The 24,499-nt window shown below is 43.5% G+C and overlaps 1 protein-coding gene across 1 annotated transcript in view; it reads right to left on the reverse strand.

The window, feature by feature from the left end:
• Positions 1-24,499, reverse strand: part of SP9 (Sp9 transcription factor) — a 921,284-nt gene that overhangs the window by 465,982 nt on the left and 430,803 nt on the right. The window lies entirely within an intron of this gene.

The raw sequence follows: 24,499 nt of genomic DNA on the forward strand, positions 1-24,499 counted from the left end.
GAGAGTGTTCTTTCCTTATATTGTAGGACTTCCCCTTCTTTTCATCCCACACTCAAGCCCTAGACATTACTATTGGGTCTTCCAGTGGATGGCATGAAATGAGTTAGGCAAAGCAATAAATCTCTTGCTGAATATTGATCAGTATTGTAGACCTTTAACAAAATATAATATAATTGATCTCAATTTATTTTTGAACCCTGTTCAGCAAATGGTTTGGAGGCTGGGGAAGAATTTATATTTGAAAGCTAAAGATATATACCTCAATATTTTCTGGTTTAAAGCAGTTAGATCAGGCACTTATTGGTCAATGTTCAATCTTTGGGAGTTTCTCCCTCTTCCACCTTCTTCTAGTCAAGCTGGTTTCTGGAACAGGGAATGCTTAGGTGTCCAGTGTGCCAAGGGAGAGGGGATAGCTGGTCCCTAATTCTGAGGGTCATCTGCCAGTGGTCTTAATGGCCCAGGCCACATTGCTGTGATTATTCCAGCAGTCCTCAGGCCTGCAGGTGATTTTTCTCCTGGGTTGGAAAGTCTTTTGCTAGGCTGACAATAGTTCTGTTTCTTAGACCTTCAAATAGATGGTTTCTAAGCCCTGCAGGAAATGTTCTTCTGATGGGGAGGTGGGAACCTGTATACACATTGGTAGATGTCCATGAATTTTCTTGGGCTTGGGAATTTAGATGACTTTCGCTGTATTACAGAACCTGCTTTTTAGTGATTGACCAGGGACAGAATGCAAGTCACTTGCTTCCCGGAGCAGGATTTGGTATGCTGGCTCATCTCCTTTCTCTGTCCCCACCCTATGCTTGGCCGTAACTCCATGCCATCTCTACATGGTTCCCTGTTTCTTTCTACCTCCATACGCTGATCTTAGCTTCTCCAGATCCAAGAGACAATTTGTTATAGGAAGAACTGACAGAGTTGAGCCAAAATCTGCTGTCTTTAGACTCAGGTCTGACATACAACTCAATTCCTAAAGACTAGAAACGCCAACCCATGTAGAAAGCATTCTGTTCATGTCTGCATTTGTGCATGTATTTGTGGAGCCTCTGCTGTGCGTTGGCATTGTGCTAGGCTTTGTGTTGGGTGCTGCTGACCACAGAAAGGTCCCAGACATAGGAATGCAAAAATAAAATTGCAAAACCAGGCAGCCTTTAATTAAGATCAAAGTACCGATGATCTAAGTAAGTGTTAGATAAGAATGTGACCGTGCACTGGAATAGTAAGAGAAGACTTCTTTGAAACAGTAGGTCTGGGTCAAGCCAAAGCTCAAGGAGGGGAATGAAGCTGACAAAGTGGTGAGACAACTGGATAAGACTCTACCCCCCACACTGATGAAGCATTGGCCATTGCCCTCAGTAGCCCATGAGTGCCCAGGGAAATGAAAGGCTGGGGCAGGTGAATTCTAGTGAGTTGACAGATGTCATGGTCAGTTACAAACTGGAGGAGAAGATGATGTGGGGAATACCAAAGAAAGTGATGTGAAACAAGAGGGGAGTGGAGTTTGATTCTGTGCCACCATTGAGATACTACATTTCATGTTATTTTATCAAGAACAGATGTTGGTGTGTCAAATTGATTCAAATGCAGAAAGGCCAAAATGTAGATGCACTAAATTTGCAAAGCTTTGGGGAAACTGGAAATTTTATAATCTGCTGATTTTAATACTCCATCAGTGTAGTATTCTTACCTAAGAAATGCAGAAAATGAAGTCTATTTTTCCTTTCATAAAACTTAAGGATGAGATGTATGAGGGAAGACAACATAGGGAATATTTGTGTAGAACTAGTAGTAAATTCAAGTTATCTGACTGCATAGCCAGGTATGCTCATTGGACTGACTCCAAAAAGTTATCAAGGGAATATGAGCAAATGCAGCTTTTGCTCCTCAGAGTTCATCAAAATCCATATCTTTTACAATTCTTTTTATGTTGGCCCTAAAATGCTACTTGACTGAAATAATCTTCCCCTCGATAGCAAAGAATGTCTTATAAGCTACAGATTAATTGGTCAACTTGACATTCCATGTTCCCAATAGCTAATGCTAGTGCCCCTTTTCCTAGAACACGGATCTTGTGGATGATTTATGGGTGGGAATGACTTAAGGCTCAATTACCCTCCATTTAACAACTCCTGTAGTGCCTCTTACTCGGAATTGTATTGCATTTCCCATTCCGTTCCCTGTGCTTCAAATAATTTTCCTCTCCATTTTAACGTGCTGACTTCTTCCTTGACTTTAAGATTCACCTTGGAAGAAAAATGAACATTTATTGATGCTTCATGTACCAACGCAGCCCAAGGCTTTGACGTTGGTTATCTATGTAAAATGATCAACAGCTCGTTGAAGAAGGTATTATTTTTGTCACCACTCACTCACTTTTTCATTTTACAATGGAGAAACCAAGGCTCAGAGGAGTGAAGGAACTTGCCTATTGCCACATATTGGGGTAGATGTAAACTGAAGTGACTGTAGGGCTCAATGATCTCCCCTCATCTGAGCAAGGCTCTCAATACCCAGGAGTGGACATAGGCACCTGACTCTTGTCAGTCCAACCGAGTCATTTCTCAGGGGATTTGCAACTGGAATTGCAGAAAAAGGGTTAATCCTACTCTGATGGTTAAGCTGGGGAATGAAGACTGGCTCCCAGTTTCACTACATAGGCAAAGCCAGTCTGGTGGAAATAAAGCTAAATCACAGAGAAATGCAGAGAAGAGAGAGAGAGCGCGAGCACATGAACATGCGAGCATGATGCGCGCTGGGGTTTGCGAGTCTCTGATCCCGTCTCTGATGTCCAGTGGCACCTCCTCCTTCCAGGTGGGTGTGAACCTTCTAATACGTTTCCCGTTTTGCTCAAGCAACTAGCTTGGGTTGAGTTTCTGTCTTTTACAATCGAGTGTCCTAATTTTGCTGGTGAGCAGGACAGAGTTTCCAGATCACATGTTTTTTTCTGTCTGCCATATGACGTGCATTGAGTTTATCATCATCAGGACTTTCCTGGATTAGTTCCATTGACAACTTGTAATCAGTTCATTTGGTCACTTCGACCCCATGACCTTCTTACATCTGGGGGAACAAGGAAGAAGGCAAGAGTTTGCCAATATAAAACTGTATTCCATGCTAGGGCCACAACAAATGCTGTGTTCCATTCAGAATGTGAATTACCTGAGAGCAGAGACAGGACTTTTGAATTATTATATGTAATTATGGAACACTCTAATTACAAGCACATTTAATAATGTGACTTTGAAGACTGAAACTAAATGAAGTCTTGTAAGAAAATCTGGAATTATACTGTCTTAGAGTTAACAAAAAGGCATGTAAATAAACTCTCCAAGCTCATAAAGTATGCACAGGGCTACATTTGGTTGAGAGAGGGAAAAGCAGAAAGTGTTTGGAAAGAAGGTTAACAACAGCAATATGGTAGGGGAGGATAAGTGAAAGCCCAGTGGTCCTCTGACTGTTTGCACATGCAACACTGCTCTGGTTCCTTAGGACTTGGGAAATAGACTATACAAGGAAGAGGTTCCTCGCTTGAAGGAACTTTTGTCTGTTTTAAATATTAGGTCAGCTGAGAAGTGTGGATTCAAAAGACAGGCTCAGTATTTGGAAGGGGGCACTAGAGACTTCAATAGGCTGGACCATCTCAGTCACTCCCTTAACCTCCCTTGGTGCTGGACCCCTCCCTGCTAATATGAAGATAGTCATAGACGTTCCCTTCTGGCTTTACAAAACAACTGACCTATGAGGATGAATGGAAAGGGAAGGATTCCAATTCTGTCGGAATCCCTGTAGATATCTCAGATAACATGCATCTTCTGGAAAAGGCAGAGGACACTTGATTAACTTTGTTGCTGCTCTGCTCAGTTGTGGCTGATGGAGGAGACGCAGCATTGGGAGCTAGAGGCCGTTCGACTCAACCATTTTCTACCACTGAGTTGTCTTTGTCAGCTGCTTGTAATTAAAAAGACAAAAACAATTCTTTTCTTCCATCCCCACAAAAACTCCCCACCCCTGGCCTTTTAAAAGGAGTAAAATCAAATCTAAAAATAACAGGAGGGGGCAGGCTTAAACTAACAAGGAAATTCTGGAAAATCAGAAGTGGAGCATGGAAGCAGTTTAGCTGAAAGCATCTGTGCAGAAATTGCCTGAGTTGGAACAGACGAGACAATCTGTGAGATCGTCCTTTGTAACCTCAGGACTGGATTTCAGATTTCAGCTTCTGGATCCCAGTGGAAAGCGGCTGATTCCTTCTACCAGAGGGGGAAGAGAAAAATGCAGAAACATGAGTCTTTACTTAGGAACAGAGGGAGAAGGTGGCATCTCTGATAGGTAGGGAGGCAAGTCTTTGTGTGCTTTTCAGAAAAGCTGGCAGTGAACTGAATTCAGTGAGGGGCTGGAAAGGAGCCAGGGGGCCGGCTGAGGGCAAGAGAACTTCCTGCGGGAGCTGGTGTCTGGGCCTGGGCTTCCTGGGAGGCGGGTCCTGGAAATGAGTCCTGGCTGCACAGGGATTACCAGCAATCGTCTTCCAAGAATGCCCACAAATGTGTTTGGAAAGAGGAGAGGAGTGCTGAGGTGGGGCTAGAGGAAGGTGGCATTTCTTGAGGTTGAAGGCACCCCCCGGGAAATCCTGGGTCTGTGCAACTAATTTGTGTGACCTGTTCCGGGGCAGGAAAGTAGGCTTGCTGGAGAGTGGGCAGAACCTTTACAGGGGAGATACCTGGTCCAGGTGTCTCAGGAGCAACGCCAACTCATCGCATTCGTCAGAATACCGTAGAAATGAACAGCCCTACAGCTGCCTTCACTCCTAGCTCTGCTGCCTGTTTCACCGAAGCTGGCAGGGGGCTGTGCTCCACACAGTCCTGGACAAAGACCCCCACGATAACTGAGGCCCCACTACCTTGTAGCTGCACTATCTGGGGTGTGTTGCCTCCGCATCGCCCTGGAGGAGCCCACTTGGACTTTTCTGAGCTTTATCCCATCAATGGCACTCCCTTTTCCTTGAAACTCATTGGGTAGGACTAACCCCATGCCCTGCCCAACTGCAAGAGGGCTCAGATGGGGAGTTCGCCATGTGCCCCAGTCAAGCACTGGTCACCAGGCAGTGCTGAAGGGGTGACTTATGAAAGAACAGTTTAGCACAACCTCTGACAATACAGAGGAGATGGAGGGATAGTGAAGCACCAGAAATATGTGTACTTATAAATACAGCACAGTCTTCCTAGAAGGTCATTGTCTGGCATGAAACTGGCCCTTTGCCAGGTGGGACAAATCAGTTGTGTGTTAAAGGGGCTGGAATCCAGGCCGGTGTGATTCCTACAGTATCGTTTTGGTGAATACTCCTGGAAACTGCCAGAGTTAATTTGGAGGGTGTCAGAGTATTTGTCTTTTTTGTGTGTGTGACTGCTTACTCACAGTATGAAGAGTGACGAAGGCCTGTTTTTTAATGAAGAATATATTGTTTAAGCTATTTGGGGTTAATATTGATTGCATATCCATATGAAGTCAGACATAATACTTTGTGTAACCCCCCAGCAACCACACACAAAAAGAGGTAGAGGAGAGCTGAAATGTAAGAGTGGGGATGAAACTTTCATTTACGCATCTCTTCCAAAGAAATTAAGCACTCTGCATATAATCAAAATCCCACACGAGGGCAAAGTGGCACAAAGTATGTAAACTCATTGAATTTATGGCTGCATATTTCCAGATAGAAGGCTTTTGCAGTGTTCCAAATGTTTTTGTCATTTCAATGTATTTACAACATCTTTGGATAAAGAAAGCAAGCAGGGGGCCATGCATGGTGGCTCACACCTGTAATACCAGCATTTTGGGAGGCTGAGGCCGGCGGATCACCTGAGGTCAGGAGTTCAAGACCAGCCTGGCCAACATGGTGAAACCCCATCTGTATTAAAAAATACAAAAAATCAGCTGGGCGCAGTGGCATGCACCTGTAATCCCAGCTACATGGGAGGCTGAGGCAGGATAATCGCTTGAACCCAGGAGATGGAGGTTGCTGTGAGCTGAGATGGCGCCACTGCACTCCAACGTGGGTGACAGAGTGAGACTTCGACTCAAAGTAAATGAATAAATAAATAAATAAAGCAGTGATTAGAACATTTTACCATTTTATTTGTTTTGGGTTTTCCTGTGGATTATTAAGCAAATAATCTGCCTATCACAGGACGCCATTCTGATGTTAATGCATTGATGGTACCTGCTGAATTTAGTCTCAATGAGTCTATTTTTTGAAAAAGATAACTGCTTAACAAACATGTCCTGGTTTGTTTTGCTGAATGAACCAATTACTATTTTTCTTACTACTTAAAAAATGCCTCCCTAGCATTCAGTGTCATATGGCTTTTAAAACTTTAACTACAGTAATTCACCCAGTGCACACTTATTGAGCATGTCCTTCATGCACCAGAAATTTGTGTACTTATAAGTACAGCACAGTTCATACACATCTAATTCCTAAGAGGATTTTTAAAAATTGGATCTAGAAGACTTAAAAAATGGAGCTAGAAGTGAGGAGGGAAAGATTTTTGAGAGACAATACAAGTATTTCAGAGCTTCAGAACAACTTTAAAACCTTGTTACAAGGAAACCAGCCACAATCTAACAGGGTAAAGTTGCCACCTTCCTTCCTAAACCTGAGTACTCCTGATGGGGTCCAGTCACCATGAGGTGGATGCTGAGTGAGAGGATGTTCTCCTTCTTCCAACAGAGAATGTCCTCTGGGCTCTTTGCCTGCCACATAGAGCACCTTTCCTTCGGCACCGAAGTGCACATTCTCTGTTCCAAGATGACTCTGCCAAGCTCTCCAAGAAACAAGAAAGATTGCCAGCGGGATGAAGTGCTGGAAAGTAGTGGTCACCAACATTGATATATTCTAAGGATATTACAAAAAGTAATAGCAAATATAATAATGGGAAGCCTCCTGACCCTTCCTGCATCATGGCACAAACATTTCAGCAGCACTTGGGGGAAGTGCTGTGACATGTGGCCGCTCGAGATCATGTTCTGAGGAAATTGCTATCCCAAAGTCTCACAGATCAAAGGAATTAGGATCTTCGGATGTTTCCAGAGAGAGAGCCATACAAATCCTATTCGCATACAATTTCAACTCTCCCTGTTTTTAAGAGGTTTCAGAGCTGTCTTTATAAGAACAGTTTGGCGTGGCCACTTCTTGGCACACTTCTGCACCACAGAGGGCTGCACTTCATGTATTGGGGGCACCACTGAGTGGGGATCAGAGGGCAGGGTCTTTGTCTAGGCTCTGCCGCTAACCAGCTATGTACCTCCAGCTAATCTATAGACTCTTTTTCATGACCTGTAAAATCATGAAACCGATGCTTCTTGAGGATCCCAGCACTGCAAGTACAGGATACAGCCAACTGTTCTTCAGACAACTGAGTACACATTCATGCATTTTTAAAAAGAGGATGACCAGCTTTTACATTTGGGTGGTCCTGTCATATTTTTGTCGATTTTCACAAAGGTTAGTTACAGGGGTCTCAGAAGTTGAGCCAGCAAGGTCTCCAACAACTCTTTGAGCCTGGCTGTGTTGTGCCCTGGGCAGGTCCCCTGGCCATGCTGGTGACCCTAGAAGCAGAGAAAGGCTCTTCTCTGCTAGGATGGAAGAAGCCAAGCACTAATGGTATTAAAAGTTCATTCTAAGAGGCCAGGCATATTGGCTCACACCTGTAATCCCAGCATTTTGGGAAGCTGAGGTGAGTGGATCACCTGAGGTCAGGAGTTCAAGACCATCCTGGCCAACATGGTGGCGCTTGCCTGTAATCCCAGCTACTTGGGAGGCTTAGGTTGGAGGATCGTTTCAACCTGGAAGGCGGAGCTTGCAGTGAGCCAGGATTGTACTCGGTGGCAGGGTGAGGCTCTGTCTCAAAAAATAAAATAAAATAAAGTTCATTCTGAGAGAATCAAGACGTGGGGAGTGTGCAGAGAACATGACGGCTAATGAGTGCTAACCGACTTCATGGTGAGACCTGGCCTGTAGCCTCCATCACAGTTGGCAGGATTGTATCTGTTGGGCAGTGTTCAGGGCCATGTACGAGCTCAGATGTACTTGGTGCCAGCTCACTGTTGCCATTTGGCTTGGACTTGGTAATCTGATAGTTTAGTTTATCCTTTGAGTAAGGGAGGAGGGAACACCTAACTATCTTTTCCAACTATAACTAAAACCCAGTTGCTCCTAGAACATATGAAATAATAACATGACGTTTTTCCTTGAGTGCTTTGCAACATTCTCTATTGCTCTGGATTTTGTTTGGCCTGCTCCACCCTGGGTCTTCCCTATTTCAGACGATGGCAACTCCATCTTTTCAGTTACTCAGGCCAAGAACCCTGGAGTCATCCCACATTCAACTGGCCAGGAAATCCTCTTGGCTCTATCTACACGATGTCCAGAATCCAACTCCTCCTGGAATCTCACTCACAGTAAAAGCAAAAATTCCTATGATGGTCTATGAGGCCCAGCAGATCTGGCCCTGTGCTGTCTCTGAGCTCCTCTCCTATTCCTCTTGTTCATTCCTCTCCAGCCACACAGGGCTCCTTGAACCTCATGCAAAGCAGGCACACTCCTGCCCCAGGGCCCTTGCACTGGCTGTTTACTCTGCCTGCAACACTCCCTGCTGTCTAGCTTGCTCCCTCACTTCCTTTGGGTCTTGACTCAATGTCACCTTCTCAAGGAAGCCTACCTGGGCTCCACTATTAAAAGTGCAGACTACCACTGATAACGTCTATATCCCTTCCTGCTTTACATTCCTGCATAGTACTGACACCAACAAACATCCTGCGTGTTTTTACTTAATTTGTTTTCTTTCCCCATTAGAACATAAGCTTCTTGGAGGCAGGGATTTTTGCCTGGTTTGTTTGCTGCGGTATCCCCAGCAGCTAGGAGAGCACCTGATGCATAGTAGGTGCTCAGTGATGACCGAGTGTTGGTGGGAACACTACCCAGAGCCTGCGGAATATGCAGCAGGAACACCTCCTGCAAAAGCTACACCCTCAGATCAGCTTCCCCTCCCTTTCAGAGAATGTTAAGGAATTGTCCCATGTTGTCCCTCATCTGGAATTTGATATATAGACTATGGCTGGATTTTCAGTCAGGCTTGGACACTTTTCTCTTTCCCCAGAGATTCACATCTTGATGCGAATCCTGGCGATGAGACTGTAGAGCTCTAGTGACTTTGAGGGCTGAGCAGCAGCTTTGGGGATGGGTACCTTGCCTCCTAGCGCATGCTTCTCCCGCTCTGATGTGCAGGCGGATCAGCTGGGGGGCTTGTTAAAAGTGCGGATTCTGATTCAGAAGATCAGTGGGGTTGAGGTTCTGCATTTCCAGTGAGCTCCCAGGTGGTGGTGATGCTGCTGAACTGGGGCCACATGACAAACAGCAAGCTTCCAGCACACACCTTCTCTACAGACAGACATTAGAATGGAGCCCCCAAATACTGTATCACACCTCCAAAGTGAGCAATTAAAAAGGCCAGAGCACAGAGAGATAAATACCCCATGATCTGACTCATATGTGGAATCTAAAAAAATCAAAATCACAGAAGTAGAGAGGAGAACGGTGGCTACCAGGGGCTGTAGGCCGTGGGAGGGTGCGGGGACGGGGAGAGGTTAGTCAATGGATACAAAGTTTCAGTTAGATGTGATGAATACCATCTGGAGTTCATTGTTCAACTGCACAGCATGGTGACTATAGTTAATAGTAATGTATTGTATATTTAAAAATAGCTAAAAGAGGATTTTAAATGTTCTCAACACAAATAAATGATAAGTATTTGAGGTACTGGATATGCTAACTAGCCTGATTTGATCATTCCACAATGTATACGTATATAGAAATATCACCTTGTACCCTGTAAATGTATTTAATGATTATTTGTCAATTAAAAATAAAACTTTTTTTTTTTTTTTTTTTTGAGACGGAGTCTCGCTCTGTCGCCCAGGCTGGGGTGCAGTGGCCGGATCTCAGCTCACTGCAAGCTCCGCCTCCCGGGTTTACGCCATTCTCCTGCCTCAGCCTCCCGAGTAGCTGGGACTACAGGCGCCCGCCGCCTCGCCCGGCTAGTTTTTTGTATTTTTTAGTAGAGACGGGGTTTCACCGTGTTAGCTAGGGTGGTCTCAATCTCCTGACCTCGTGATCCGCCCGTCTCGGCCTCCCAAAGTGCTGGGATTACAGGCGTGAGCCACCGCGCCCAGTCAAAAATAAAATAAAACTTTTTAAAAAGGCCAGAGCTCTGGGGCTGGACCCTGTCAACGCCGCCCCCCACCCCTCCTCTGGGGCCCCCTGACTTCATAAGCAGCACCCATCCCGGGCAGCCCTTCTCTCAGCCTCTCAGGGCCCCAGCCCCTTCCAGGAAATCCTCGGCCTTAGCGTTCACCACGATCACTCCCCTTTCAACGCTTTCATAGAAACCAGACCTCAACTGACTTCCTTCTCCAGTGCCAGACTTGACCTTGCCCACTTCCCCTCTGCCCTCAGAGGAAGAGGGTTCCTTCCTCCTGTCCAGGTTTTTATTCCCCCAGGGCTCCACCTCAGCACGGGCAGTCAAGCAGAGTGCTTGGGGTGGTTCGGTGTCAGGCAGCCTGGGGTCTGAGGGCGGGATGCCTTAGGGCAGGTTACTGACCATCACTAAGCCTCATGTTACTCATCTGCAACGTGGGGATGATGACAGTGTCTACTTTGTAGGGTTGTGGGGATTTGAAGATTAATGTAGGAAAAACATTTAGAAAGAGGCTTGGCACACAGTCTGTCGGTTAAAGGCTCTTATTTTGTTCAATGATCTCTTCCCTCATACCTTCAGTTTCAGATGGGAGGAACAATGAGAAGTACTGCATGTTCCCCCTGTTACCTTGGGGGTTTGGGGGAAGGTTTAATGTTCTGTTTTTCTAGAAAGTAGAAAGAATCTTTATAACAAGGTTCTCCAGTCTTTGTTGGCAGGTGTCTGCAAGCTCACTGGTGGGTGATGGTCAATGGTGTCTGCTCAGGTCCTTCCTGTCTTTTGAATCAAGTAGACCCACTGGGGCCACCCCAGCCTGGACTCTTCAGCCCCGCCCACAGGAGCATGTTCCAGACCTTCCCTCTCAGCACTGTGCTCTTGGCTTCCTACTCAGTTCCTGCATCTGCCTGAGCTTCCTTGTTTCTTATTTCTGTCTCTGTGCTAGTCCCCTAACCTTGAGGACAGATTTTGGCTTTTCTAGCTTTGACCTTTGGCACCCCAAGGACACTTCCCCCTCATTTTCTGGCTCTCTTTACTCCTGGTCATCTGGGTGCCCTCGCCTGCTAAGCCCCGGCCTGCAGGACCTCATATGCATGTGGGGTGGACTGGCCAGCTTGGCTTGCCCCTACCCCTGGGGGTGATTGGACAACGGTGCATGATTTTAAAAATGATGATGGTTTGTGTTTGTTGAGCACTTACTGTTGTCTTGAGTAGTTTAAATGGATTGTTGCATTTTTATTTTGACTGCACATCTGGAAAGTTTTATCCCATTTTGGAGATGAGGAAAGTAAAGCTCAGGAAGGTTAAACTAAAAACCACACACGTGGTTGAAGCAGATCAGAATATACCTCTGCAACATCCGACACTGGCATGAGGATTGTTTTGAAGGGAAGGCCATTGAGAATCAACAGAGGCGGGAAGTAGGCTCTGCCCTCCCTTATCTGCCTGAAAGCACGAATTTCCCTTTGTGAAGGTGCCCTCTGTCTCCCGCCCCCATATAGGAAAGGAATGGCCACTCTTATCACCGGAGATGAGGAGTCCACCTGGAGGTGAATTTGCATAAACAGACCTTATTGTAATATATATATATATTGAGACAGGGTTTCACTCTGTCCCCCAGGCTGGAGTGCAGTGGCAGGATCTTGGCTCACTGCAGCCTCCACTTCCCAGGTTCAAGTGATTCTCCCGGCTCAACCTCCCGAATAGCTGGGATCACAGGTGTGTGCCACCACACCCCGCTAATTTTTGTATTTTTAGTAGAGATGACATTTCACTGTGTTGGCCAGGCTGGTCTCAAACTCCTGGCCTCAAGAGATCCACCTGACTTGGCCTCCCAAAGTACTGGGATTACAGGCGTGAGCCACCATGCCTGGCCCGTTTTTATCTTCCATTAGTTTTCCATATATTTCCTAGTTACTTCCCTATGATTTATCATCCCTTGAAGCACCCAAATCCCCCTTCTTTTTGTTAAAATGGTATATAAGCCCCTGAGTATAATTGCTTGAGTTTCACTTCTGTGAACCCTCATGCACATAAAGATTAACAAAATCTCTGTGCCTTTTTTCCCATTAATCTCTCTTTTTCTTTTTACTTTCTTTTTTTTTTTTTTTTTTTTTTTTAAAGTTTAATTCACAGGCTCCAGGTGCTTAACCTAGGAGGGTAGAGGAAAATTTTTTCTCCCCATAGTGATAAATGTAATTCAGTTACTGGGCCGCAGAAAGCCTCCTCCTCCTTCAGCAGCCCCTGTCCTCTCTTCCCTTGCTCCTGCCACTGCCTTAACCCAGATCCTCATCGGCTCATTCAGTGAATATAGGGGCTTTGCCATAGCTCAGTGCCTCTGCCTTTGGCCACTCTTCCCTTGATCCACGTTCTGCACTGCTGCCAGGAGACTTTCTAGGAGGCAGGTCTGTGTGTGCGGAACTCCTGTGGGAGGCCCTTCAGTGGCTCTCTCTGTCAACAGGAGAAAGTCCCTTGGCCTCACCGCTCATCTCTGCCCCACACCCGTCCCACTCTGACCAGACTTCCTTTCTCAGAACCTGCTGGGCTCCTTTGGTCCATACTTCCTCCCTCGCCCAGATTTTCTTCCCTCATACTTGGCTACCTGTACAGATGCTCTAGGCTCGTCTTGAACATCCCTTCCTCGGTTAGGTCATTGTGGGGGAGGGTTTGCCACCTCCCCACTGGGTTCTTTGCCTACTACCTTCTTAGGATGCTTTTGACATTGCACTTTCATGGTCTGTTTGCACGCTGTCTCCCCTCCACAGCTCTTGGACTGCAACATGCTTGCTCATCTGTATCCCTGACACCCAGCCCCGAAGGTGGCAAGGGGCCGTGTAACCATTTAATGACCAAGAGACTGACAACTAGCTGGACTGTAAGAGATTAAAATAAAATAGCTCTTTTATTTTTTTCTTTTATTTAGTTTTTAAAAATTGAGAAGGGATCTTGCCCAGGCTGGCTCGAACTCCTGGCCTCAAGTGATTCACCCGCCTCGGCCTCCCAAAGTGTTGGGATTACACGCATGAGCCACTGGCACCTGGCAAATGCTCTTTATGTCACAACTATGTTGTTCTTTTCTGTTAGAATTCTAATTTTTTTTTTTTTTTTTTTTTGAGACAGAGTCTTGCTCTGTCGCTCAGGCTGGAGTGCAGTGGCACGATCTCGGCTCACTGCAAGCTCTGCCTCCTGGGTTCATGCCATTCTCCCGCCTCAGCCTCCTGAGTAGCTGCGACTACAGCACCCGCCACTACGCCCGGCTAATTTTGTTTTTGTATTTTTAGTAGAGACGGGGTTTCACTGTTTTAATCAGGATGGTCTTGATCTCCTGACCTCGTGATCTGCCCACCTTGGCCTCCCAAAGTGCTGGGATTACAGGTGTGAGCCACTGTGCCCAGCCTAGAATTCTAATTTTTTAAAGTCAAAATTAACAAAACTCTTTATTGGAATTATAACAGTTTAGAACTTTAAAGTTCATCTACTCTTTTTTTTTTTTTTTTTTTTTTGAGACAGAGTCTTACTCTGTCACCCAGGCTGGAATGCAGTGGCACAATCTTGGCTCACTGCAACCTCTGCCTCCCAGGTTCAAGCAATTCTTGTGCCTCAACCTCCCTAGTAGCTGGGATTACAGGCGCACACCACCATGCCCGGCTAATTTTTGTAGTTTTAGTAAAGATAGAGTTTCACCGTGATGATCAGATTGGTCTCAAACTCCTAGCCTCAAGTGATCCGCCCAGCTCGGCCTCCCAAAGTGTTGGGATTATAGGTGTGAGCCACCGCACCTGGCCAGTCCTATCAGTTTTACAGGCAAGGAAACAGTGATCCTGAGTAGTGACAGCAGCACTGTTAAGGGGGACGCTGGGCTAGCCTCCGGCTCCTCTGGTCATCTGACTGTGGTACCCAACACTGAGTGGAAAAGCCACCTTTCAGTTGGCTCCTAGGATTGCACAGTTATGCGTACATGAGGAAGGAAATGGCCATTTCCACTCAGAACATGTTTATGGTATTTTCACTTAGCTTTTAGACACTGCTGATATTGCTGAATTAGAACAATTCTAGAACATTTATTATTATGTGGAAAGATCATTCATGGCTCTCTAAAATTATTAATGTAGCCTATTGTAAGTGGAGAGAGAGAGAGAGAGAGAGAGAGAAAGAGAGAGAGAGAGAGAGAGACAAGATACTTCAATGTTTTGTTTTATGTCCAGAAAGACCTAGTACTTGAATATCAGAGAATACTAGAAATGGAGAAAATATGTTTACTTAATGTCACTATAAAATTATTTCTTTTCATGTTGAAGCATTGCTAACAAGTCACACAATTATAATTTTATGTTAGAGAAACAACATCTTTGATATAAAGGAATTTAAGTTGCTCTCTGGTATCTTAAATGTCAAATCTTACCTGGTAGAAACTGTAGAGTTGTGATTGCCACATACCTCGGGTGAGCATTTATTGTTTGTTTGCTAAGCTTGCTCCCTTCCCTCTGAGACTGTTTTGGGAAACTGCTGGTCTAATATAGGATGCAAAAGGGAGTTGCACTTTAAACTTCGACCTCGACTCGCTGGTGTTGTGATTGTTGCTGGGTGTGATGTTGGCATGGGCGAGCCGATTAGACTACCATATTCTTTGGCAACAATGATTGCTCTGAGAAGGGGCATATGTCCTAAACTAGACCCAGTAGACTCGTTCCTTGCCATTTTTAAAGAACAGAAGCTGGTAGCGGGGGAGAAGAGTTTCTTTACTTTCTTGTCTTGATGCTGAGAAAATATGACTTAGAAGTGGCTCTAGTTGTAGCCTTAGGTCGATAAAGGTGATCTGCAAGAATGAAGCCAGCCCGCAGAGAGAAGCAGAGAGGAGAAAGGATGAGAGAAAGGGAGAGAGCTCCTTGACAGTGTTAGAGGCCCTGGTTGTAGTGGTGCATGAGGCTCTCCTCTTCCTGTAACCAAGTATCAGCCAGTAATTTTTGTTTTTTCTTTTTTGCTGGTTTGGGTTTTAAAGCTTTGCAGCTAATCATTGATCAAGTTTTAACATACGAAGATTTTGTTTTGCTTTGTTAACTAAACAAGTTGAGCAAATGTGCCTTCTGTATCCCAGAATGTAGATTGCAATGTGTATATGAGGTAGATATTTATAAGAATGCTCTATTATTTTTCCTCTCTTCTATCTTGACGTTTACTCTATACTACTTATGTAACAGGAAATTAGAAAAAGTTTGAGAAATGTGTCTAGCAGCCTGGCTAAATTTGTCCAGCTGCCAAGCAGTCCAGTCTGTCAAGCTGACTTTAATCTGGAAAAGTTCTTTAAAAACCAACCAGTTTGATGAAAATGTTTTTGTTGAAATGTTTTCTATTATGGAGCAGAACTGGCTCTGTCACAAAGCAGCCTATTTATAGTAATAATTCCTTTGAAAAATTTTTTTTTGTCTGAGTACATGATCACAGTAACAGCAGAACATTGAATGGATGCATTAATCCAATAAGATATTTAAGTTTGTATTAAATTCTAGAAACTTGAAGGCAGGACAACTGCAATGGATTTCACTCAGCATAGTGTAAATCATAGTTCTTGATGGGGCGTATTAAAAAGAAAATCTCCTGTGGTTTTAGTATCTTTAGGATTTTTCCGTAGGAGAGAGTTAGGGCCTGGTGAGTAGGTAAAAGAAAATAAGGAGAAAAAATCATTGTAAAAATTAAAATGCCACCATATGTGCATCGACACCTGAGAATGACAGGGGCAAGGAAAGCCACTATTTCTCAAACATCATCTACCAGCCTTGGAATTGGTTCTTACCCGAAGTATTCCTTCCACAGGCAAAAGGAAAAAAACAGCAGAAAATGAGGACATTTTGATTGAGTTCTGCAGAGCCGAGGGCAAATCAATAGTTCATTTCCTTGACTCTGATATTCAAAACTTGATTTGGAATCAATTTGTGTTCAGAAGGTTTCCACAAATTCTAAGGTAACAAGAATGAAGACGTATCACAGAATTTAATCTGTCTTGTTTGCAGCCCTTCCCCTGCCCAGGACTTGACAGATGCAGGAGGGACAGCTGGCAGGAGGAAGGCTTGGATGAAGTCACCAAGGGAATTGTTTGGCTGGTGACTCATGGCTTAAGTTTAATTGTTTTGGCAAAGTCAATATGTTGCTCTTGTGTAGAAACAGAAATAATGAGGATATTTGGGTTGATGTTTCTGATTTTTTGAAGGAGCTGCAGTAGTCTTGAATAAATAGAATGGAGATCGGGACCTAGTAAACGGAGACTGGGGCGATGGCATCCATTGCTTCCTTCAAGGTTTTAATGAAAACTGGTGTCCTCTGGGAACAGAAATGCAGTCCCTTGGGAAGCAATCTTGTAATAGAGAGGAAAAGGCAGCTTTTGGATAATGGTTTCGTTTGTAAATATTAAAAATACCTTGTAACTGGAAATTGTGTTGTGACTAGAAACCTGTAATTTTCTTCATAATGATTTCTGTTTATGTGTGTATGTATCTGTTCATGGTGACATCCGACTTACCGATATTTCTCAACTGTCTGCAACTTGGCTGAGAACCAGAAAGTGAGAGGAAAAAAATGACCAAATGAGATGCCCGGAGCCCAGTGAGTAAAGCCCTTGTGCTTTACCCATAGATGTCCTTGTGGTCTTCTTCTTCTAGTGTTTTCTTCCTTGATTAAAGGTGCCACTGCTCATCCACTTGCATAAACCAGACCCCTAGAAACTCTCCCAGGCACCTTGTTTCCCTTCATCCGGGTGCACCCATTCACCTTTAGGTCATGCCACACTGACCTTCTACAAAGCTCTCAAATCATCCACTCCTCTTCACATGTAGGGAGTCTTGACCTACTTTTTGCAATGAAACCCTTGGGCAGTCTGGTGAAGCCCATGTGTCCCTTTTCAAAGTAAGGTTTTTACTTTTTAATTTTTTTAGCAAACTAACACAGAAAGAATAAAGCTCTAAAATGCATTAAATAAAACACAGGATTACAAAGAAAACCAATTATGTTAAAATACAGTTATCAAAGTATTAATAATTTTGAGTTATAATAATATATGTGCTTCTTTATAAATGCATTATGTAACATGACATAGTAGCAGGCCTAACAACTGCAGTAATTTTTCAAGTAGTGATGAGTATAAATGACACACACATATATATATATATATATATATATATATTTTTTTTTTTTTTTTTTGAGATGGAGTCTCGCTTTGTCACCCAGGCTAGAGTGTAGTGGCACAATCTCGGCTCACTGCAACCTCTGTCTCCCAGCTTCAAGTGATTCTCTTGCTTCAGCCTGGGATTACAGGCACACACCAGAATGCCCAGCTAATTTTTGTATTTTTAGTAGAGACGAGGTTTTACCATGTTGGCCAGGCTGGACTCGAACTTCTAACCTCAGGTGATTCGCCTGCCTCGGTCTCCCAAAGTGCTAGGATTACAGGTGTGAGCCACCGCGACAGGCCGAGTATAAATGATATCTTGATATATCTACAGCAACTGTAATGTGATCTGAAAACACCTGTGGTTTCTCTCGGTAGCAAGGTCACAGATGCTGCTAATACTCCTGTGGTTTGCTGCCTACATTTATAATGGAAGGAAATACTAAATTTCAATCAGAGGTTGATGAAGATAAAGATATGCTTGTTTTCCCACCTAAATTCACAGAATTGTGGAGCCTGGACTGAGAATACTGCCTTTAGGCCAAGCCACCATAGTTTTTGCCGGACTTACTGCCACAGGCTCCTACTGGATGTAAAGCTTGCCCATGTCCAAAATGTCCTCTACTCTGCAGCCAAAGTGGCGTTTTCAAAATGCAGCCGCCCACTTACACACCTGAACTGCCTTCCATTGCTCTCGGAGACCCAAAGGCCTGGGTCTTAGCCACAGGGCTCCTCTTCCTATGTGGCAGATTTTGTGTTCTCTCCCACCACAGGGCTTTGGCACGTGTGTTTCCCTCTAAGAATGCTCTTCACACCCTTCCTCACCAGTGAACTCTTTAGGAGATCTGCTCAACCATCACAAGGGAGTCTCCTCTGACCTTCTGGATCAGTTCCTGGTTGTCTACTGCCTCATATCCCTCTTGTTTCTCCGAGGTGATGTTACATTTATTTGCATGATTCTTTGACTAATGCTTGTCCACCCATCAGCTGTGGGTTTCATTAGAACTGGTTTCCAGCCTGGCCAACATGGTGAAACCCCATTTCTACTAAAAATACAAAAATTAGCCAGGTGTGGTGGTGGGCACCTGTAGTCCCAGCTACTTGGGAGGCTAAAGCAGGAGAATCGCTTGAACCCAGGAGGTGGAGGTAGCAGTGAGCCGAGATCTCGCCACTGCACTCCAGCCTGGGCGACAGAGCAAGACTGTGACTCAAGGAAAAAAAAAAAAAAAAAAAGAAAAGAACTGGTTTCATGCTATTCCCAGGAGAGTGCCTGGCATATAGTAGAGGCTCATTAAATGCTTGTAGAATAAATAGATGAATGAATGAACAGTTCCAATAGCATTTTAGGAGCAGAAAAACCCAATGATGTGGATTGGATTGAGATGAGAAGAAAAGTTTACATGACAGCAGGGTGGAGTGATAACTTCTTATTCAGGGAGGAGACAGGGAGGCTCACAGAAGTGGCCAAAACCAGATACCCCCTCCTCCTGAACTGAAGTCTGCCAGCGTAACTAAAATGGCGAGTTTTATGTACATCAACAGGCCTCAAGAGCACCACTATGTTATAGGAGATAATTTACATTTCTAAGGTCAACCCTAAATATTAAGAAAAAGTTAAATTACATTGTTGGTATTCGCATATTTAAAAAGAAATGTTATAAAAATGCAAAAGTTTATATTTCTCTTGAAAAGAAAAGGTTATTTGGAAAATATATGAGGTCTGATGATTGTGCCGTGTGTATGTACGTATATGTATATATTTATTTCCTGGAATATATTCTTTGATGCCAACACTTAGATATTTAATTATTAGGTCTAAGATATGTTTCTTCAACAGTATAACCTAGAAGTGGAATTTTCAGTGGGTTGATGATATCAGTGGAGAATGATACTAATGAGGCCATATTATGGGTAATTTTCTCACAAAGTCATGATGACATTGCATCCTGTGGTATAGATTTCATTCTCGATTCCAGCTAAACATAGTGCAAATGTAGGCTTAGGGTATTGAATAAAAGTGCATAGATAGATGGTGCAAATCCACTTTTGGTAGTTAAGAAATAAGTCAAGGTTGACTTGTGTAATATAATTTTGAGTTTCTATCATGTTCAAGGCTTGTTAGTAGGTCCTGGATGTGTAGCAATCTCATCCCTGCCATAATAGCATTGGATCAATTTTCCTACATGAATGGATGTATTACTTCAGTAATAACTGAAGTTGGACTGTTTCATGGGGAACTCATTTTATAGTGAAAGATATACAGATATTAGCCCTGGACTGGAAAAAGATAGAATGCTTTTATTCTGAAACCCTGTAGGGGAAGATGAGTTTTTAGGCATTCACCCCACATACCTTTGTATGTGAGGCAAAGGTTGGAACATCAACTCCTGAGAGACTGTTCCCTCTGTGCTGTTCCAGGGGCTGTTCCTATCTCTTTGATGAGTACCTGGAAACCATTGCCCAGGGTTTGGATTCAAACCTAAAGTTATCTGATTGGCTTACTTCCACATCAGTTGCTCATCATTTACTTAGAGCAAAATCATGTAAAATCCTCCCTCCTGTGAATCAAGTTGGCGAGCCCAGTCTGGAAAAGTGATGGACTGTGCCCACTGGCACTCAGAGCCTGGGCCATGGCCATCGGTGACTCGTTGGGCCGATTTTCATTTGCACTTTTCCACTGGGCTTGGACCCAGCAGCCTGAAACAGTGCCTATGAAGCTGTCACACTCTGTTGTGTCAAAATGACTCAAGCACTTTTGGGCTGGGACCATTGAAATGATGGACTGTTATGGTCTTCCCTCTTAATGCGCATTTAATGCCTGTTCAGGGAGCACTTCATTTACACATCACTTACATGCTAGACTTATGCAATTTTGGTTGAAAATTCAGTATTGTTCTTGTATAGGAGCCATGCTCTAATTTAAATAAGATGAGCCCCTTGTACCCTAAAGGCAGGCCTGCATGTGTATTTGTAACCTCTTTGCAATATGAATCATCATGGAATTACATTACAATTTCTAAGAAGGATAACATTCAGGTTTCAAAAGAGGAAAAATAGATTGAAATAAGAAAACATTCAGATTTTGCTTATGGTAATTCTTATAAAGAAATAAAAAGAATTACAGTCCTGTGTAATGAGCTTTAGACTAGAGATCTATTGCCTTGTCTATATCTTAGGTTTGATAGATAGTAGAAATACAAATACCGACATGACACACACCTCGGGGAGGCCAGTCAAATCACTACGTGCTGTATTTACTGGGCAATTTCAGAGATCATCTATAAATATTGTTTCTTATTTCCGGTTCATAGAATTAAAAAGCATGGAAGGTGGCTTTATGCCTACACAAGAGTAATCTAAGTTTAAGATAAAAATAGAAAAGACTAATAATGGTCCATGGAGATCTCATCATACTCAGATATTAAAACAGAAAAAAATTTTTTTTTCAAGTCAGAGCTCTAATGTGTTGAAGAAATGACTGGGGGACAATGAGTTACGTTTCCTTAGTGGTTAAATAAGTAGAGATACATATTTTACTTATTTATGAAGATTATAAATGGCCAGAGTGAGAATTTTAAAGTCATTACCACAAGGGATAATATCAATCAATTTTTGTCCATGTTTGTTTTTAATGAGCGTGTAGAGCAACAGAAAATTCCATTCTCAGACTGTTCTTTTAATTAAAATTGGAAAGGAAAAGTTATTTGGGGAATGTTTCTCCGAATGAAGAATATTGATGTTTTAAATTAAATTCTGAATTGAGTTTTCAATAAATTGGAATGCAGGGATTTCTTTCTAACTACATGCAACATTTCAGCAGATTAATGACTGGTCATTTCAAGAGTCAAAAGGACTCGACCAGCTTTTGATGGGAGAAAATAAACGACTCCATTTCCGTTTTAAAAGCGTATTCAGCAATAGAGTGTTGATATTACTAATTTATAATGGATGGTGCCGTTTGCAATGATTTAATGTGTGTTATAGCACCTCTGTCCCTGCCAACCTCAGTTCCATGCCTATGGTTTTGAAATACCGTTTCCCCTCAGTAATTATGAAGCTGGAAATGACTCTTTGCACCTGGTTCACAGTTCTTTTTACCTTTCACAGTCTTCCATGAATATAAAAGCCTGGGGTCTGGATGATTTGGGTGAGCGTTTCATTTCTGGTCCACACATCTTGAGATAGCACGTGTAAATGGGTCTCCATTTTACAAAGATGACTGAGCACTGTGAAGGGATTTGTGGTCCCTGTAGAAAAGGTATTATAAAGCAGCAGAAGAAAAATGGAAAATACAAAAAGCAAAAGAAAATTCCCCAAACAGCACAACAAAAAGATTTTCTGTAGCAATGGAGAGCCCTTCAGCACCCCAAATCCCACCTGAATGGCAGTGTTCACACGGCTTATGAATAGCAAGCACAGAGCCGGCCATAGATAAAACGATGGCGCCGGGCTCAGATCTGTCTTCTGCTCGGTTAGCTTCCCAGGTCGGCACGGGTTTTTCCAGGAGCGTCGGCGCAATTCCTCCACTTCAGGCGCTCAGCATCCTGTGCTCTGGTTATTCTTGTTTAGATAGCAATGCCTGCTCTCTGCACAGCCAGGACCCTCATACACACCCAGGAGCAGAGAGCCCAGAGGGGCTAGTCAGAAGATACGGTAGAGCGTGCAGAATCTCAGCAGATTCTATAAAGTCACCCAATTCAGATGCATACTTTGCTCATTTAGCCTCTAATCTCAAACACACCCTTTCAGCTCACATAGAGCTAAAAAAAGGATGGCTGGAGGTTGGGAATGTGGGTCTGAGGCTGTGAAAAGGGAAGCAGAGATGCAATGTTTAATTTATGTTTTCTTACTTTCTCCCCTGTTATTCTTTTTCATTCTTTCTTCTTTCTTTCCTTCCTTTCTTTCTTCTTTTTTTTTGAGATGAGGTCTCACTCCTGTTGCCCAGGCAGGAGTGTAGTGGCATGATCAGAGCTCACTACAGTTTGTAACTCCTGGACTTGCTGGGACCACATGCAAGCAACACTATGCCCAGCTAAATTTTTAAGTTACTTTTTGTAGAGGTGGGGTCTGACTATGTTGTTCAGGCTGCTCTCAAACTCCTGGGCTCAAGCCATCTTCCCATCTCAGCCTCCCCAAATACAGGGATTACAGGTGTGAGACACCGTGCCAGTCCTCCTTTTTTTCAAATTGGTCTCACAAAGATTTTATTAGTCTAATTGTAGAACCAACATTTGGCTTAATCATCTCTATTTGATCTTTGTTTTCTATTTCATTCTTTTCTCTTTTCATATTTTTATCACCATTATAATTTAGATGTTTGTCCCCTCCAAATCTCATGTTGAAATGTGGCCTCCAGCATTTGAGGTGGGCCCAGTGGGAAGTGTTTGGGTCACGGGGGTTGATCCCTTATGAGTGCTTGGTACCATCCTTGTGGTAATGAGTGACTTCTCACTCTATGAATTCACATGAGATCTTTCTCCATGTGATATGTCTGCTCCTCCTTTACATTCTGCCGTGATTGGAAGCTTCCTGAGGCCTCACCAGAAGCAGATGCTGGTGCCATGCTTCCTGTACAGTCTGCAGAACCATGAGCCAAAGTAAACCTCTTTTCTTTATAAATTATTCTGTCTCAGGTATTCCTTTATAGCAATGCAAAACAGACTCACACAATCACTTTATTTTTCCTAATGTCTAAATTGGATGCTTAGCTTATTACTTCTGTTTTAAAATTTTCTAGTATGGGCATTTAAGGATATACATTTCCCTCTATGTACTATTTTGCTACATCTACAAACTTTGATATGCAGTATTTTCATTATCATTCATTTCTGAGTCCATCTGGGTTTGCATTTTTTTCTTTGAGTAATTAGAAGTGTGTATTAAAACTTTCCAAACATGTGGGGTTCAACTGCATTTTTTTTTCTGTTATTGACTTTAATCCCATACCACTGAAATGTTTTGTGATCAGAGAACAAGGTTTGTTTGATATGGACTTTTTAACTTTTGCTGAGACTTGCTTGTTGGCCTAGAACTGTGGCCGATTTTTGTATATGTTCCAGTTGTGTGCTTGCGAGGAATGTGTATTCCTTAATTGTTGGATCCAGTGTTCTTTTTTTAATCCAGAAAAGGAGACCAGTGCATTGTGTTGTTCAGATCATCTCTTTGTGCGCTGGAATTCTCCCTCTGCCCTCCAGAGCCCCTCTCCACATTTCCTCATCCTGCCTTGTGCATCAGCAGGCTGCCTGTGTGATCTGTAGCAAGGACGCCCTTGCTCCCTGGCTTCCGTGGGCTCACCCAATGGGAGACTGGAAAGTGATAGAGAAAAAGGTCAGAGTACTCATTCACCGAACTCCGTCCTGCCAGGCTATTTGGGCAAAGACTGCAATGCCCTGTCCAAGGCCACTGAGCTGGTGTGCACCCTCTCCTTCAGCTGCTCTCCCTGTACTGGTGTCGGTGACCGCTCCCTGGCCTGGTTTCTTGGTGCTCCTGTTGCTAGCTCTGGATGTGTCTCTCCAACCATCCTCAGTCAGTGTCTCTTAACCTCACCATTCCTTGTGAATATTTCTTTGTTATACTCTATACGCTCACCATCTGAGTGTAGCATCTCTTTTCTGCCAGAACCTGAGATAGAATCTCTGGACTCACTTGTGCCTGCTTGACTTAACAATAATTGAGAGAGATGAAATGAAATCTTCCATTATGGTGGTGATTTGCCAGTTTCTATGCTTTATATATACAGTCAGCCTCTCTGTCCTTGGGTTATACATCTGTGAAGTCAACCAACTGCAGATTGAAAATAAAAAACATATGTGCTAAATCATGTACTAAACCTGTATGGACTTGTTTTTCTTGTCACCATTTCCTAAGGAACACAGTATTACAACTACTTACATAACATTTACCTTGTAGAAGGTGTTATAAATAATCTAGGGATGATTTAAAGTATATGGGAGGATATGTACAGGTTATGTGCAAATACTACACCAGTGTCTATCAGGGACATGAGCATCTGGGGATTTTGGTATCCATGGTGAGGTGGGGTCCCGGAGCCAGTTCCTCCTGGATGCCAAGGGACAAATATATTTTTGCTTAACGTATT

The sequence above is a fragment of the Macaca thibetana genome, chromosome 12 (genome assembly GCF_024542745.1).
Source record: "Macaca thibetana thibetana isolate TM-01 chromosome 12, ASM2454274v1, whole genome shotgun sequence".
Lineage (NCBI taxonomy): Eukaryota > Metazoa > Chordata > Mammalia > Primates > Cercopithecidae > Macaca > Macaca thibetana.